The sequence below is a fragment of the Rhynchophorus ferrugineus genome, unplaced genomic scaffold (genome assembly GCF_030347505.1).
Source record: "Rhynchophorus ferrugineus isolate W39M unplaced genomic scaffold, kcgeb_rfMv2 rfM11, whole genome shotgun sequence".
NCBI classification, from domain to species: Eukaryota; Metazoa; Arthropoda; class Insecta; order Coleoptera; family Curculionidae; genus Rhynchophorus; species Rhynchophorus ferrugineus.
Window position 1 is genome coordinate 23,311,763 of NW_027472590.1, and position 18,662 is coordinate 23,330,424.

General features: G+C 30.9%; 1 protein-coding gene across 1 annotated transcript in view; it reads right to left on the minus strand.

Moving 5' to 3' along the window:
• The window catches only part of Tis11 (Tis11 zinc finger protein), a 225,766-nt gene extending 208,227 nt beyond the window's left edge, over window positions 1-17,539 (minus strand). The window contains exon 1 of the mRNA XM_076417278.1: window positions 17,497-17,539. The gene's annotated coding sequence lies outside the window, so the exon portion shown is untranslated. The remainder of the gene's footprint in view (window positions 1-17,496) is intronic.
• Window positions 17,540-18,662: the final 1,123 nt, after the last annotated feature.

Sequence of the window (18,662 nt, forward strand, 5' to 3'; positions counted from 1 at the left end):
AGCCATACTATAGTGCGCTTGAATTGTTGCTTTTTTGTTTTGTTGATCGGGTGTTTAGTTTTCTATTTATCGTTTGAACATGGGGCTCTGGTAGGAAACTCAAGGGACGGGTTTAGGGTGTCTTTTTAATTGCTGGACATGATGATACGGGAATAATATTTTTTTTATAACATCTTTATTAGATACGCTTAGTACAATCTTAATTATTATTATTACAATTAATTTATTACTACTTTTCCTATGTGCTTGGATTAATTAACAAGCAAGACGAGTACGAGAAAATACATCAGTATGTATTCCTCAATTATAAAATTATAAACATTTATTAATTATTAACTTATAGCTATAGTTTACACTAATAATACACACTAAATGTTCACATACGTTCCTATGGTTTTGTTCGTTTCAATCTCCTGACATCTTGTGCGCTGTCCAGCAGTTGTATTGCTTCCACGTTAGAATGATTTAGTAATCTTCTTTCGTGTTTCAAGGCGAGATCCTGCACAACTTCGCAAATCCATTTGATTTCCAGGTCATCATGCAGTTCTTCATTGGTTACATAGCGATAGGCATTGGTAATCAGTTGAAGAATCTTGTTTTGACAGCGCTGTATGAATAACTGATTTACATTTTTAGTGCAACCCCATGTTTGCACCCCATAGGTCCAAATTGGCTTTATAATAGTATTATAGATCAACCTCTTTGACTTTAAATCAAATTGAGAGTATCTTTCGACTAACCAGTATAGTTGTTTTATTTTGGTTCTAATGTGTTTTGCTTTTTGTCTAACGTGATGCTGCCAATTTAATCTACCGTCAAGATGGATTCCAAGGTATTTTGCTGATCCTGCTTGAGGAATCGGGCATCCATTGAGTGATATAATTAAGTTTTTGTTATTTCTCCTTAATGCAATATTAACGTGGACAGATTTGGAGCTATTAAGTTGAATTTCCAATCTTTTGTCCATTTGTAGATTTTGTTGACTGCCACTTGCACATTTTCTATTGCCCTAGGCAGAGATATATCTTTTGCCATAATAACTGTGTCATCAGCAAAGGCTCCAAGAAGTGTTTCTTTTGTTGTTGGAATGTCAGCAGTGTAGAGCAGATACATGAGAGGTCCTAAGACGCTACCTTGTGGAACTCCAGCCGAGATATTTTTAAATGTCGAGAACGCCATTTCTTGCGATACTCTGCGATTCTCTAAATTTTCTTCCGAATAAATATGACTCCAGCAAATGACAATAGTTACGCGGTAACAATTTGCTCATCTTACAGATTAATCCCAAATGCCAAACCCGATCAAAAGCTTGTGAGACATCCAGGAATATTGCAGGGCAGTATTTCTTTTCTTCAAACGCTCTTTCAATAGCCGCAGTTACTCTGTGCACTTGATCGATAGTTGAATGGTGATTTCGAAAACCAAACTGGAAATCTGGTATTGTTACCAAATGTTTAACACGTTTAAATATCAGTTTCTCAAATAGCTTTGATATTGCAGGTAGTAGCGAAATAGGCCTGTAAGATTCGACTTGTTCTGCAGGTTTGTCAGGTTTTTTGAGCATAATTATTTGTGCAACTTTAAAGCATTCCGGGACATGCTTCAGCCTTAAACAGGCATTAAATATATATGTCAACATGATGATTGCTTTTTGTGGCAGTTATTTCAATAATCCAGGTGAAATGTCATCTATACCAGGTGCCTTTTTAGGATTGAGGTTATCAATTTCAGTGGCAACTTCCAGTGGAGAAATTAAATTTAGATCTACATCGGGTTGATAAATAGGAGATGTATCCATGGTAGATTCTATATCATTAGGCCGAAAAATGTTAGCTAAGTATTGTGCGAACAATTCAGCTTTTTTATTGTGGCGTCGAACCCATTCATTTCGATCATTTTTAATAGGCGGTACTCGAATAATTGGTCTTTCCTCACAGATGGACATTTATTGTCAAACAGGGTGACGAATACACTGACCTAGACCCAAGATATTCAGGTGTTCCCCATTGTTATATCTATTGTATACAGCTGATCTACCGACCTCAATAAACACTACTGCTGCAACATATGCTCACGATACAACGGTTTTATCATCACACGACGATACAATATCAGCCAGAAGAAAGCTCCAATTTCATGTTAACAAAGTCGAATTGTGGTTAAAAACATGCCATATCAATGCCAATGAGACAAAATCTACCCAAGTGACATTCACCCTTTGTAGAAGAACTTGCCAATTGAAGAATAATCATGAACTTCCGCAAGCAGACAACGTTAAATATCTGGGAATGATCAACGTTTGACGTCGAAAAAACATATGGTGACGCAAACAGTTATAAGGCATAAATCTAAATTGTCTTTAGATAACAAGGTTTTGTCAATACTTCAATAAATCATTACTTAGGCCCATTTGGACATATGGTATTGAACTGTGGAGTACAACTAGCAAATCTAATATAGCCATCCTCCAGAGGTTCCAGGATAAAGTGTTGCGAGTCATCGTCGATGCCCCATCAACGTCTCCAACAAACTGATTCAGCGCGATATCCCCTTAGAACCCATAACGAGTGTGATTCGAAGCCTTAGGGCGAAGTACTCTGAAAGACTATCAGGGCATCCCAATGAATGCGCCAGGTAAATGTGCGCGATGACAGTGTACTGCATAGGCTAAAACGAAAAATACCATACGAACTAATTAATAGACACATAGAGTGAGATTTAGTTCTTTGTTCTAGTTCTTGATTTATGTTCTTGAATGTTTCTCACATACCATGGGGCATTTAGAATCACTCTCAACCCTTGCAGTTTTTTGATCCATTAGATCGTTGATTGATCTTTGTAGGTTTGGAAAATCTACTTGCGAACCATAGAAAGAATCGGAATGCACCTCCTGCGATATAGAAAGATTAAATTTATGAGTAAATTGGTTTCAGTAAGGGAACATTTATGGTGGAAATTATCGCTTGGATTTTTTTGTGGATTAATTTTAAGTTTTCACAATTTCATCAATTATATTATTACATTTAGCTTCTCTTATCGTATCTATTATGTGTTTTTCCCTCAATGTCGCTTGGTATATATTTATTATATAGTATTATTTTGCATTTATATATTTCGATATATATATATATATTCGCCGGTTATATTTTGCCGTTATATAAAATAGTTTATCAAAGTACATTACTATTTTTTGTGTTTAAAATCCTTTAATATTTTATAACTTGTATTATTTTTGTAATTCTTCTGGTAAAATATTCCGTTTACGAAACAATCCGAGTTTTATCTTTTTAAAAGAAAGATTTTTAACATCTTCATAAAATTGTGGGACGTTACGAATAATGCTTTCAAAAGTAATCATAATTTGGTAATTTTCATTTCACATTTTTTTCCATAATTTAGCCTTTTATAATTTACGTTTTATCTTAATATCTCGTTAAAGTGAATCTGTTTCTTTTCTTTTCATATTTACGTCGTTGTAGGTATCGTTATCAAAACATGACATCAAAATCAACAAAGTCGCCAAAAAATTAACCGATCGCTAGGTATCATCTAAAGAAAAACGTGTAATTTTTCTAGTGTAATTTCTAGTGTACTAGTTAGAAGCTGATAGAAAAATGAAGAAAATTAGTGATAAGTAATCTACGGTCATTTTAAAAATAGTACCTATTTTTCATCATAAAGCTTCCGATTTATTCCTAACGTTAAATATATAAAATGTTAAATAGTTTATATAATAAATATAGGAAGAATGGCCATTACTCATTCTTCCATATGAGATCTGTCTTATATAACGTTGGTGTTCTGTTAAAAACCAACACCAGCTGGTTTTAGATTTCAGTGGAGCTTTTAGCTTGATGCTGGGACCGAAAAGAAAAAACAAAATAGCGGTCTTTCGTTTAGCCGCGTGTATATTCGAAACCATTAGTTTGCCGCAACGTCAAGAAACGGACATTCGCAATGTTGCCGGCTTACAAGCCGGAAGCTGAAGGCGCAGAATTACCGAGCTTTCTCCAAACAACATTGGTTTCAACCCGGTAGACACATATTTCAGGAAATAACAATACTGCGTGTACGACTGGTTTGATCGTAACGTCATAGAACAAAGTGGGTAGGATTTTTTAATGGTCCGCGTAAGTTTTATAGGTTTGGATTACATGTTACAGATCTCGTTCCATATAGAGAATCGATTTTGTAACGTAATTTTTAATATCTCACATCTTTTTTTGTATGACATTATATGTAACAGGTATCAAACTGGTTAAAGTATGAGTATTTTGATTTGTTATTTATTTATTTTTGTTATATCTTGTTTATTTTTTACTCTAGTCGTCGTTTAACTTTCGTAGAATCTTGTTATGTGACTGATTTTGACTTATGTTATGAAATCATGAGGAAGAATAATATCGTATTCAAAGCAACAGCTCTTAATAATGGACAGCTCGAATTAAATACCGAAAGTCGCAAAACATTGACTAAAATGCCAGAGTGCCTAGAATTTTTAGAAGCAGACTAGAGCATTTAAAATTATGGAAAGACGGCTCCCACCAACAGCCAAATCTACAAAAATAATAGATAAATTACTGCAAATGGGAATTAAATGTACTAAGGCAGTAAATATTTTGAAAAAAAGAGGAACCAAAATAGTTACGTAGAAATAGTTGTCTAGAAGAAACCTCTATCATTGTTTATGTTATTATTTCAAGATGATACGGATATAAAGGCTAGCCGTTTATAGGAATCGAATTGAAGATTATACTGCGTTGTTAAATATGCTAAAAATGATAAAAAGTTGATGAAAAGATGAGCTATGCCCATAATATGAACAAGGCTGATCGTATGGAGATAAAAAACACCAACCAGCGAATTGTTATATTATTAGTAAAAATTAATAAACAAGAAGAAATTATTCAAGACTACAAAAAAAATTACAAAATAACGATAGAACAGTGACATCAAGTAGCAGAAATGGCAATTAAAGATATTAGAATTACAATTTCGAATACTAATGAAATTCAACAGCATCAAACGGAACTACAAAGGCTCTTGGACTTGAAAAGAATAAATGTTTGTCTAATATTTGAAACCCACCTGACCTTCAGCTAATATCTTAAAAGAAGGAAGTGCAATATTAATTAGCAACAATATTTCTCATTATGAAGCAACAGGACTCACATTATTAGAAAATTAAATGAGGGCTATAGCGATTAATTCAGATAAATATAGAACTAGATTACCTGCAATTTACTGCACACCAAGATACAATCCAAAAAGGGAAATTACCTGAACGTACTAAATAACTTAAAACTATAACCATTAACTAGAAAAATTTATAAACGGAGGCGACTTCAGTGCTAAAAAGTGCTAACAAGATGGGGGTCTAGAAAAAAGACAACGGAAAAACCAACTTATTGGCCGACTGATCCAAATAAAACTCCGTGTTTATTAGATTCTTTACATAATAAAAAACAAAACCCAGTGTTAACAGACTTTTAAGAAAGGTTTGCAGAAGAACGCAATCGGATTCAGCTGAATATACCCCTCAAGATAAAACAGAAAATTTTGTTGTAGATATACAACAGGCTGCTTGTAAAAATACTTCAAATCAAGAGTACAATTAAAGCAGTTAATTACCCGAAAAAAAAACAAGAAAATGGTGGCCGATAAACTCAGATTGAACACGAAATACCTACAGTCATATCAACACAGTCCACCAATAAGAGAACTTCGTGAAAATCGCGTACGCAACAATCGACAAAAAGCGGAAGCATTTGCTGACAATCTATAAAAAAGCTTCAAATAAAAGCAAAGTCATATTGAGTATAATTTGCCGGACATATAATGCGAAGATTTGTTGATTCAGTTAGTTACACCGAAAGAAGTAACCAAAGATATAAAAGCTGTTAATAATCTAAAGAAATCATCAATGACTAACGACAGGACAGTGACATAATAAAAGGACAATAACCTGCAAAACCTACCAAGAAAGGGAATTATAAAATTAACCAACTTGATCAACGCAACATTTCGATTAAAATATGTCCAAGACGTTTAGAAATTGCCTGAAATTATCATCATACCAAAATCAGGAAAAATCCTATAGACTGCTATCAGTAATATATAAGGTATTTTAAAAAATTATGTTGAAAAGGCTTCAACCTATTATAGACAGAAAAACCTGATGCCTACACATGCTTGATGCCTGTGATGGTAAAAAGGTATGTTCAACTATATTCTTAGATGTAGCAAAAGCCCTTGATAAGGTATGGCAGCACGGCCTTGTTAATATGTCATAGAAAATATTACAGAAGCAACACATCGAACTATAAAAATCTTACATTACAGCCAGAACCTTTAGAGTCAAACAAGAGGAGGCATTGTATAATAAAAGAAATTAAAGCAGATGTACCACAAGGCAGTGTATTGGGGCCAATTCTTTATCTACTCTACATATGTTATAAAACACAAATGAACAAACTGTTGGAAGATAATATAAATATAAGAATGGACATACGGAATTCAATTGGGATGACGTAGAGAACTGTGGATCTGGAAAACTGAATCACACACTGGAAACAGAAAGTGCAGCTCTCGTTATTGGTTCATTGAGTGCAAAACAATTGAAATACATTATTATCGCTGCCGCGGTTTAACATTCATTACAGTGCCCCCACTATAATGAGTTGTTTTTTATTCATGTATTTCGAAGCGAATTGGTTGATTTCAATTTCAAAAAATGCTCAATGATATGAGGGCAGTTTTGATTGATGACCTTTTGTACCTTTCTAACATAATCAGTTCAGTTCATCAGTTCTTCCCATTTTTTTACGTTTCTTTAAACCGCATTATTTTTGATAGTAGAAGGTTGAATTAATTGTTTGGCCAGGTTCTAGTAACTATGATGAACACTTGCATTTTGCTATTCCACTAATCATTTAATATTACCAACTTGAGTTCAATTCGAGTTTTGCCGAATTGTTAATGTTTTTCATCAAGCAAAACGAATTAAGGAACCAATAATATCCAAAATCATATTCCCAATAACATTTAATAACTACACATCGAATACTATGAAATTAATTAATCTCAAGAAGATCAGACCACAAAAGCATGTCTTGTTTTATGAACAAAGATACATTGACCTCTAATGATTGAAAAAAGAATTAAAAAATGTATTATTTTATCTATAAATAAGTATACTTAAGCATATTTTTTAAAGATATATAACATTAATCAAACATCTTGAATTATACCCAAATGACCTATACAAATATCATAATGTAATACTTACAAAAACTGCAATAAAGCTAATATATTTGAACAGAAAAAAGCCAAACTCTAACCCAATATATGTTTTCGATGTAAATATATTTAAACACCCATATTTGCCTGCTTTGTTTATATTGTATACATAACCTTAGACTAATTGTGATGAAACCTGTCGTCACATTGCCATATCACCTTTAAGACACATATAAAATTCCAGAAAATAAATTATTCAATTTTTATCCATTTAATTACAAATATATAGGATCAGATGTGATAGGACATATTAGATATGCACTATTCTGTTGATGATAATATTGTATAACTTTTTCTTCTTTTCCCAAAAGATGCTATTTATTGGTTTACCCTTACCCTTTCCAACCCCACATCCCTTGTGAATGAAATACACACTTGGTTTGTTTTCATTTTTAGTTTTCAAAAAAAAAACAGTTTTTAGAAACATTTATTTGACCTACAAAAGAACTATTAATTTTTATTTTTAGGTAATAAGCTAATTTATGATTATTTCTCTGCTGTACTAGTATCAATACACGTAAGTAAATAAGTAAATAAGTAAAAAAATGTAAGTAATATGTTAAGTAAAATGGGAAAACTAGTTCTACCCACCGATGCAGTAATAATCATTCAATAAAAAAAGATTAATAAAGTTAATTCATAATATATAAATTAAATACTATTAAGGATTCAAGGTAATAGAATTCACGCGACTATTTATATTTAAGATCTTGTTTGCTATAATTAACTATTGAAAGTATAAACATGTTGCTTTTTTTGTTTTCATATCATTAGCATATATTTAAAATCGATTCGATGTCCGGGAATCACTGTTAGGTAACCAATCTTCGCGAACAGATTGCATATAAAGTTATTTAGCGAATAAAAATGTTATATAATAATATATGGTGTGTGTTTTAATGCAAAAGCATCTATGGTTGACATGTGAGTCGTAAGAATTTAACTAGTTTTCTAGTGTTTTTTATACACTAATATAATATTTGTTAACGATGTGTCTCTCTCTTTTATATACACGGTTGGAGCATCTCGAAATTATCGTTTAATCGTTTTAATTAACAATACCCACCTTACTTTGTATACAGTATACGGACGTCAGGCTGTGTCTACCTCTCGGAGTCATACGAAGGGATTTATAAGATAAATATTTGAAGAAAGCGAATTTTAGTCATCTATGTAACCAATATTAACCATGACCTAGCAATCAAATGGATTTGTGAAATTATCCAAGACTTTATCTTAAAACATGAAAGGTGGTTACTAAATCATAGCAACTTGGAAGCAACTTCTGAAGTATGTAAGCGAAAATATATAATAATAAATAATAAAATAAGTAAAAGTATAATATACAATAAACATCGAATATTAAGTTTTTGGTACTTAGATTCAAATGTTTGTTAAAAATGTTTTTTAAAGAATTTGTACTAATATTGATATTTTTTTGAAACAATATATCTTTTTTTTGTTTTCCAGTATTTTTTTAATATAGATATTTTTTCTAATTGTTGCAAAAAAATATAGATATATTTAAAAAGAAATATCGATGTTTTTTAGTCTTCGATATATCCACATATCGATATTTTTCTCTGGGGCCCACCTCCCTAGTATGTCTCTTAAGAGTTAACTTTATATATTAAAGTATTTATTCCTCGCTCGTCTTGTTGTGCATTGATGCAAGTCGTGCAAGCAGGACAATCGTAATCAATTGTTTTGTAAATTATGACTGTATTAAACATATCTAATATAAGAAATAATAATAAAATGATTAAGGATATTACAAAAAAGCAATTTATGTTTATTAATTCTCAGATCGACTTTATTGGCTTTGAGAAAAGACATGCATGATCAAGATAATATATAATAAATAAAGCCTAATTAAAGACATTAGATAACAACATAGTTACAAAAAGATAATTCAGCTTACGCTATTTTAATAAACTCTTCTCTCATATATCTTCTCACAACATCTTCTCGAGAAATATATATATTTTATAAAATAGAGTTTTTTTTATTACTCTTCGTGAGTCCACAATCTGCCCTATTGGCAATAAGTATTTCTTCTGTCTATATTATATATACATGGCATGTAGAAAATCACTTCATTAAGTAATCTTCTGTATAAAATATTATCTTAATTAATTATTCTTATTCTAAAGCTTATTCTAAAGTCTACATATGTCCAGTAATCAGATCAGGTGGTGTTAAACGTTTTAGTCTACGCACTTCACTATCACGTCGCATATTTAGCTGATTAGCGAGTACATTGGGATGCACTGACACTCTTTCGAAGTACTTCACACAAACACGTTGAATTACACTCGTTATAGGTTCTAGAGGAATATCGCGTTGTATCACTTTATTTGAAATATAATACGGAGCATCAACAATGGCATGCAACACCATATTTTGGAACCGTTGAATGATGGATATATTAGATTTGCTAGCGGTACCCCATAGTTCGATTCCATATGTCCAAATAAAATAAAGTAATGCAAGAAATATGATTTCGCTGATCTTGGTAAGCTATATGATTTTCTGCTACTAAATATATAAAGCTCGTTTCCACAATAGGCTATAATATTTATTTAATTCAATCTATTGTATACCAAGCCATTGAATTATCTCTTATTTAGTATACGAACCCAATCAAATAGCAACTATGAATGTACATAACGTAAGAATATATCAAATATTTGCCTTAACTTTTGATAGTCTAGTTTATTCTTGATAATTTTCATAGGAGTTAATGTATTGTGTACCCAAACCTAATTCATTATTATTAAATTATTATTCTCTATTATTCTGTATTAAATCAATTATATTTTTCACTATTAATTTACGTGGCGAACTAAATTAACACAAGTAGCTAGTTTTTTTGTTGCCTAATCTTATGTAAATGGTTCATTATACTATCACGCCACATTTTTCTCTTTTTGAAAACAAAAAAAGCTAATTTTAACGACGACCTTCTGGAATATCCATTTTCAAGGCGTTATAACTTCTAATATGTACAAGATGGACTAAAGACTGAAAAATACATCTTAACAGCCACAATTATGTATATATTCCACACTCATCTTGTCTTCTGCAAGTTTTACTAAATATATCTAATAGAAGTAATTGTATTAAAAAATATCAATCTATGAAATGATTTCTCATGAAGAAGCTATATTTTACATTGTTGTAAAGCTTCAACCATTAACTGTATAATTTAAACGTAAAACTCACAATAATAGACGATTCTGAGCAGCAAACCTGATAAATATTGAGCAAATATTGCAAAGTAAGCTACCTCATATTAGAGAAATCAGAATATGAGGTAAATTACCCCGTCAAAATTAGAAAATTGATAAAATAAAGCTAGTAGAGTGACACAGAAACAGAGATGCTGCAGATAAAGCAATATTTAATACAATAAATAATCAGACAAATCATAAGATGAAAGAATATAAACATAATTTTCTAAAAATATGTACGTGATTGAAGCTCGGAAGCAAACAAAGATTGCTCGCTATGGAGAGTAACTGGAGATTTAAAAGATCAATTATTAGGTTAAATTCGATTTCGAATTGGAATGGGTTCGACGCAAAGATGAAAATGCTGAATTAATCGCAGGACATTTTGCTAAGTATTCCAACCGAATGATATGGAATCTCTAGTAGATATAAATGCTGTTTATCAGCCCGATGTAGCTGTAAACCTGATTTCTACAGGAAATTGCCATAGAGATGCCAATGCCTGTTGAGACTGAAGCATATTCCGGAATGTTTCAAGGTGGCTTAAATAATTGCGCTTAAAAAACCTAACAAACCGGCAGAACAAGTCGGATCTTATTAGACCATTTAACTGCTACCTGCGATATCAAAATTGTTTGAGATATTGATATTAAAACGTTTAAATCATTTAGAGAATTACGAGATTTCCACTTTGGATTTCGAAATCACCAAGGAATAATTGACCAAGTACACAGAGTAAGAGCGGTTGTTGAAAATAGAAAATATTATTGTTTTAAGACCTTACATTTCATAACTATATGGTGGAGAATGGAATAAAAAACAAAAAAAATTGAAGAAAGGCAGCAACTCATAAACACTTTCCAACAATAATAGTACTTATTTGAAAACTTAAACTAACTATTAGATTAAATAGAAGGAAATTAGAATAGAAAACAATTAGTAATAGTGAAATGAGTCATAAGACTATATGATAAGAAATTGCTGGTTAATAATTAACTAAAACTTGAAAGTACTTCCAAACGCAATTATAAAGAAGAAATTCAAGGAAACCTCGAAAAGTCGTTCTAATTTTACGATCTGTTTGGACAGCGATAAAAAATAAATAATATCTGTTCAAGAGAAATTTTTATTGTAGGAAATCTACTTAACTAAGTTATAATTAGACTTAATCAGAAATGACAAACATGATAAAGGATGTTTTCTAATGGTGCTGTAGAGATAAACAATATAACAATGCAGTTAAATTCAGTACAGATAATAGACTAGTGTTTATATAAATGCTAAAAGTAATTTAGAATCATCAATCATCAGAATTTAGATTTTTTTAATCTTATTATATTAGCAATATAATTAGTGTTTCACACATTTTTAACGCTTTTTAATTCTATAGGGTGCTATATAATCAAACAAATTAGTTCAAAGGATAACCTTTTTTTATTACTCTTCGTGAGTCCACAATCTGCCCTATTCGCAATAAGTATTTCTTCAGTCTATATTATATATACATGGCATGTAGAAAATCACTTCATTAAGAAATCTTCTGTATAAAATATTATCTTAATTAATTAGTCTTATTCTAATGCTTATTCTAAAGTCTACATATGTCCAGTAATCAGATCAGGTGGTGTTAAACGTTTTAGTCTACGCACTTCACTATCACGTCGCATATTTAGCTGATTAGCGAGTACATTGGGATGCACTGACACTCTTTCGAAGTACTTCACACAAACACGTTGGATTACACTCGTTATAGGTTCTAGAGGAATATCGCGTTGTATCACTTTATTTGAAATATAGTACGGAGCATCAACAATGGCACGCAACACCTTATTTTGGAACCGTTGAATGATGGATATATTAGATTTGCTAGCGGTACCCCATAGTTGAATTCTATATGCCCAAATGGGCTTGAGTATAGACTCATACAGCAATACCTTGTTATCTAATGATAACTTGGATTTGCGCCCAATGAGCCAATACATTTGATATAATTTTAGTCCTAGTTGTTTCCGTTTAGAGAGTATGTGCTTCTTCCAGGTTAGGCGTCGATCTAAGTGCATACCAAGATATTTAACATGCTCTGGTTGGGGGAGTTGACGATGATTGATATTCACTGGTGGACATGTTCTTCAAAGGATAACCTGAATTTAAATTGGTCTCCTACACCAACCATTGTTGGTTGTTGTTCTCTGCTAATACTGTCGTATCACTAATATAGAACACACACAACATAGGCATCTTTGAGCACACGTTACTTCTTGCGTGTACTTCCTTCCGTTCAGAATATTCATACCCTCGTTTACCTGAGCCTGTTAGAGGCATGATGATCGGTCTTACCTTTGAGGAGCATCACAATTTCATGAAATATCTTCCCGGCTAGCCAAATAGCTAGACATCAACATAACTAACTTTACTAAAATTTGAGATGGAGGTAAAGAGTGAGAGCGATATAACTCCATTAGATGAAATCCAAGATAATTGAGGCAGTGACAATTTGAAAAGATTGAACTTATTAATTCGTAAAGATGATCAGCTTGCAAATAGAATAATGTTATAGAATGTAATCTTAAAAGTCACTCGTTGAAGCTTCGGTAAATGCGATAGGATTTTGTTTATAGGACAATGTAATCGAAAGTGATGGGAGATGAGAGCGTTCAGTTAGTATGTTCAATTTAAGGTGTGTCTAATTGTATAGATATTTTATTGTATTGTAAAGATACATTGATGTTTGTGGACAAGATCTTAGAGGGGCATCACATAAAAATAGGCGTAGTGTGGAACACACTTTATCAAACGTATTTATAGCAGTATAACTTTGATTTGTTACTGTAATGCTTATAAATTCATAAATAATATATATTTGTTATCTTACATATAACATCATGTTAGACAAAAAGCGAAACACATTAGAACCAAAATAAAACAACTATACTGGTTAGTCGGAAGATACTCTCAACCTGATCTAAAATCAAATAGGTTGATTTATAAGACAATTATAAAGTCAATTTGGACCTATGGGGTGCAAATATAGGGTTGCAATAAAAATTTAAATCAGTTAGTCATCCAACGCTATCGAAACAAGGTTCTTCGATTGATTGCCAATACTTATCGCTGCGTAACCAACGAAGAACTGCACGATGACCTGTAAATCCAATGGATTTGTGGAGTTATCCAAGAAACACGAAAGAAGATTACTAAATCATACTAATGTGGAAGCAATACAGCTGCTAGACAGCGCGCAGTGTGTTAGGAGATTGAAGCGAACCAAACCATACGAACTTATATAATGTGTATACCTTTAATGTAAACTATAGCTATGAGTTATTATAATTTTATAATTCGGGAATACATGTTAATGTATTTTCTCGCAATCGTCTTGTTTGTGAATTAATCCAAGTACAAATGAAATGTAGTAATAAACTAGTTTATAATTAAGATTGCAGTAAGTATTAAGCATATATAATAAATATGTTATAAAAAATCTTATATATTGCTTTATTTTCTATTTTTTCCTTTAAAAAATTATATTAATACAAATATTTAATTATATTATAAAATATTTATTACAGAAGATGAACATTGAATCCAATAAATCTAGTTAAATTAATAATACTCAACTTCAGTGACATTTTAGGTTAAATTGTGAATTTTAATGCTAAAAAAGCCCCTGACTCTGACCTAATTACTGGAAGAATCCTAAAAGAGCTTTCAGAGAAGCTCTCTCTAATAACGTTTATATGTAATGTCACGTTAGACTAAATTACTTTCCTAACACACGGAAAGTGGCTCAATCATCATGATTCTTATTATCGTATGAAAAACTGTATATTAAGACTCAAAATTATCATAAAAGAGAGAAATATTATTCCAGACCATCAATTTCTCTTCCATAATAAATACGGAACAACAGAACAAATAAATAGATTAGCCAAAAAAATTAATAAAAATCCAAATGTTAAAAAATATTGCTCCGCTGTATTTCTCGATATTTCTCAGGCCTTCGACAAGGTGTGATACACTGGACTGCATGTTAAATTGAAAAAGCTTTTGCCCCATACGCACTAAAACTACTCAAATCATACCTCACAGACAGACACTTCTTTGTGAAACAGGTTGACTAATACACTGACCTCTATTTAATATATTTAGGTGTTTTGCAGGGCAGTGTTCTTGGTCTACTATTATATCTATTGTATACAGCTGACCTACCGACCTCAAAAAACACTACTGTTGCAACATATGCTGACGATACAGCGGTTTTGTCATCACACAAGGATCCAATATCAGCCACAAGAAATCTTCAACTTCATCTTAACAAAGTCGAATTGTGGTTGAAAACATGGCGTATCAGAGCAAGTGAGACAAAATATATCCGTGTGACATTCACCCTTTGTAAAAGAACTTGACCCTCAGTAAAAATAAATAATTATAAACTACCGCAAGCAGATAACGTTAAATATCTTAGAATGAATTTTGATCGATGTTTAACACGGAGAAAAGATATAGTGACAAAACACAAGCAGCTAAATCAAATGTATTGGCTGATATGGTGTAAATCTAATTTATCATTAGATAACAAAGTTTTGATGTATAAATCAATACTTAGGCCCATTTTCACCTACGGTATTGAACTGTGGGATACTACTAGCAAATCTAATTTAGATATCCTCCAGCGGTTCCAGAATAAAGTGTTGCGAGTCATCGTCGATGCTCCATATTACGTCTCCAACAAACTGATTCAGCGCGATATCCTCTTAGAACCCATAACGAGTGTGATTCGAAGTGTTGGTGCGAAGTACTCTGTAAGACAACCCAATGCACTCGCCAAACAGTTAAATATGCGCGATGGCAGTGAAGTGCGTAGGCTCAAACGTAAACCACCATACGGACTGTTTAATGGATACATAAAATGAGATATAATAACTTCTAGAATAAGTTTTTAGAATAAATTTGGATAGAGTTTAGATTAAGTTAAAATGGTATTTAGAATAAGATTTAGATTATAAGTTTGCACAGCAGATCACTTACTGAAACGATCTTCTACATATTGTTAGAATATATAACGTAAATAATATTATAATACTTAAGTTCCAAGAGATTAATAAAAAAAATGTGAATTCGAAAATGTATATTTTATATATATTATATACTCTTTAAATATAGAATAATTTATAGAAACAATAAGTTTGTTAGTAAATTTGGTTTGTTAAAACTGAGTTTGTTATTGTAATGTTTATATATTTATGAATAATTACATATTGTTTAATTTTTTCCTTTTACCTTTCAAATTATTATATAACTAGCGACCCGCCCCGGCTTCGCACGGGTGCAATGCTGATACTAAATTAAATACACTACAGAAAAAATATGAACGTTGTATATAAAAATATAGCGGCCCGCTCCGACTTTGCACGGGCATAAAATATATATGCCTATGTCACTCAATGAAAACATGATTAAAATCGATCCAGTATTTTTGGTTCATTCATTACTGCCCTTGGCCTGCACGCATTAAATTTGGAGTAAAACAATTCCTCTTCCCCTATACTTACTATGAAGATTTCCTGCTATCTTTGGAATATCTAAATTCATACAATTTTTATTACATTACACATTTTTAAACGCAAATTTTAAATTTGTAATATCTCCGAAAATATTTGTTTAATTTACATGCTGTAAGGAACCATATTGATCTATATTAATTGCACACTGTATTTAAGGTACTTAATTCGATAAGGATTAATGCCGTATTGCTTAAAATAGCTTCGTAAATAAGCCATTTTCTCACGTAAAAAGTAAACAATAAAAATGGTTAATGTGGGTTATCCCTAAAAGATAAACATATACCATCGCGGACTTTTTTGTAGACCTTTTTATGGTGTACAATACTGTAGTACATTAATTTGATCTAACTCGTAGGGTTAGGCAGCGTTTTTGCTAATTGCTAAATAAGCCTAAAAAAATAGGTTCATTTACGACATCACGTTAGAAAACTCTAAAATTAGCAATGTTGCCTTAGTATATTATGTATATATTATACATATAAACCTTCCTCTTGAATCACTCTATCTATTGAAAAAAACCGCATCAAAATCCGTTGCGTAGTTTTAAAGATTTAAGCGCACATAGGGATATAGGGACAGAAAAGGCGACTTTGTTTTATACTATGTAGTGATTAAATATGCTCTTCATATTATATTTATTATATTATTGTAAATGAACATTGTATAGATAAACTTGAGTTTCAAGAGAGGTTTTAGGTTAAATTGTGAATTCGAGAATATATATTCTTTTCTATTACACTCTTCAAATATATCATAATTTACAAGAACTATAACTTTGGCTTATTTATATAATGATATATAATTACTTACATATTTTGTTTTTCATTTCGAAATTATCTTAATATTTAAAATGTTGATATAAAGTTCTACATATAACATTTATTATAATATGGAAGATGAAAATTGTACTACACAATTTTAATTTCAGTTTTATTTTAATTTTAGAAATTGTAGAAATTTTTTGATATATATATAAATATATATATATATATATATATATATATATATATATATATATATATATATATAATATTTAATTAATAATAATGTATAATATTTTAGTACTCTTATCATTTTTATCTTAATATACACGTAAATAATCAGAACTATTGCTAATGAAACGCAATTAATCAGAAAAGAACATAAGAGAAAAGCTTTACTATTTTATTTTGAAAAATACTTTCAGATGTTATTATTTTCCAGAAATAAATTTCACAATTGCAAAGATATATTTGTAATAAATATATTATCAATGGATGGCTGACTTTTTTAATTAATAAACTAAATATCAGCTCTCGAGGCGTCTGATTTATCAAAAATATCAACGATTGTATATTAAAAAGACAATCTTTACTAAGACAATCACATTAAAATTGATATATTATTGTTGCAATACTTACCGACGATACAGATAATAACAGCGTTTATTTTTCTTTGGCCTTGGGAATCTAAAAATAAATGTTATTAATTTTGTGCGTTAAAAACTTTAATGTATATTAAACTAATGAATGAAATGATTTACATAACCTAAATTTTATAAAATAAACAATTATATTTTTAATATTTTCGAGCTGAGTGCGATATTACCAATTCGAGTTATCGTTTCATTTGAAATAATTTTGTGCCACTAAAAATCATAGGCATAATGGATATATTTTTATAATTGATTATAAAATACATTTAGTATATCGGGTCTATAATTATTAATTTTAAATGATCTAGTATAGTTGGAATTACTGTGTATTAAATATAATTGGACAGGTTGCACTTTTCAATATGTGTCAGAAACCTTCTGAACAGCCAAAAGCATTTGAAAGCATTACTCGATAATCGTAATTATAAAACGCAAATAATTTTCGCAATTTTTTTTTATGGGAGTAACGCAAGAACCCATTTCCAATCGCTTGCGGACTATGGGAATGATCCAAAAACCTGGATCTTTTGTGTTGTATGAATTAAAAGGTATTTATTCACGTATAAAATGCTGATCTAATGGCAACAATAGGTTATTTGCATGGTATTGTTACCGGTGGTGAAAACTGAATTCTGCTCTAGTCCAGAAATGGTTTCTAAAAGTAAAAAACGATAAACTCATGGAAATATCTTAAGAGTTCCTACATAAATACAGAAAGGTTTGTTCTTTGCATTTCAGGGATTATTTACCTTAATCTATGAATAAGGAAAATATGTCAAGAAAATAAGTTCAATATTAGAATTAGCAGAAGTTGTTCAGTACACATTAGAATTTTAAAGAATAATTAGAAACATTATAATATATGTTTCCCCACAGATTCTTTTGAAACATGAAAACAAAATGGTCTAAAATAAAAAAAAACATAACAACATTGCATTAATATATTACATGGGTAACCAAAATTAAAATTATTTTCTGTTTGTCACCTCAATATGATCAAAATAATGTGTAAGTCCATGAAAGCGTAATTTTTTGTTTCTTCTAATAACCTTAGCTCTCAAATAGTGTTACTTACTTCCATGAGTTATTCTAGGAGAGTCTTCCCATCACAGCTCATAAATAAATGATGAAATGCATTGTTACAAAAAATAC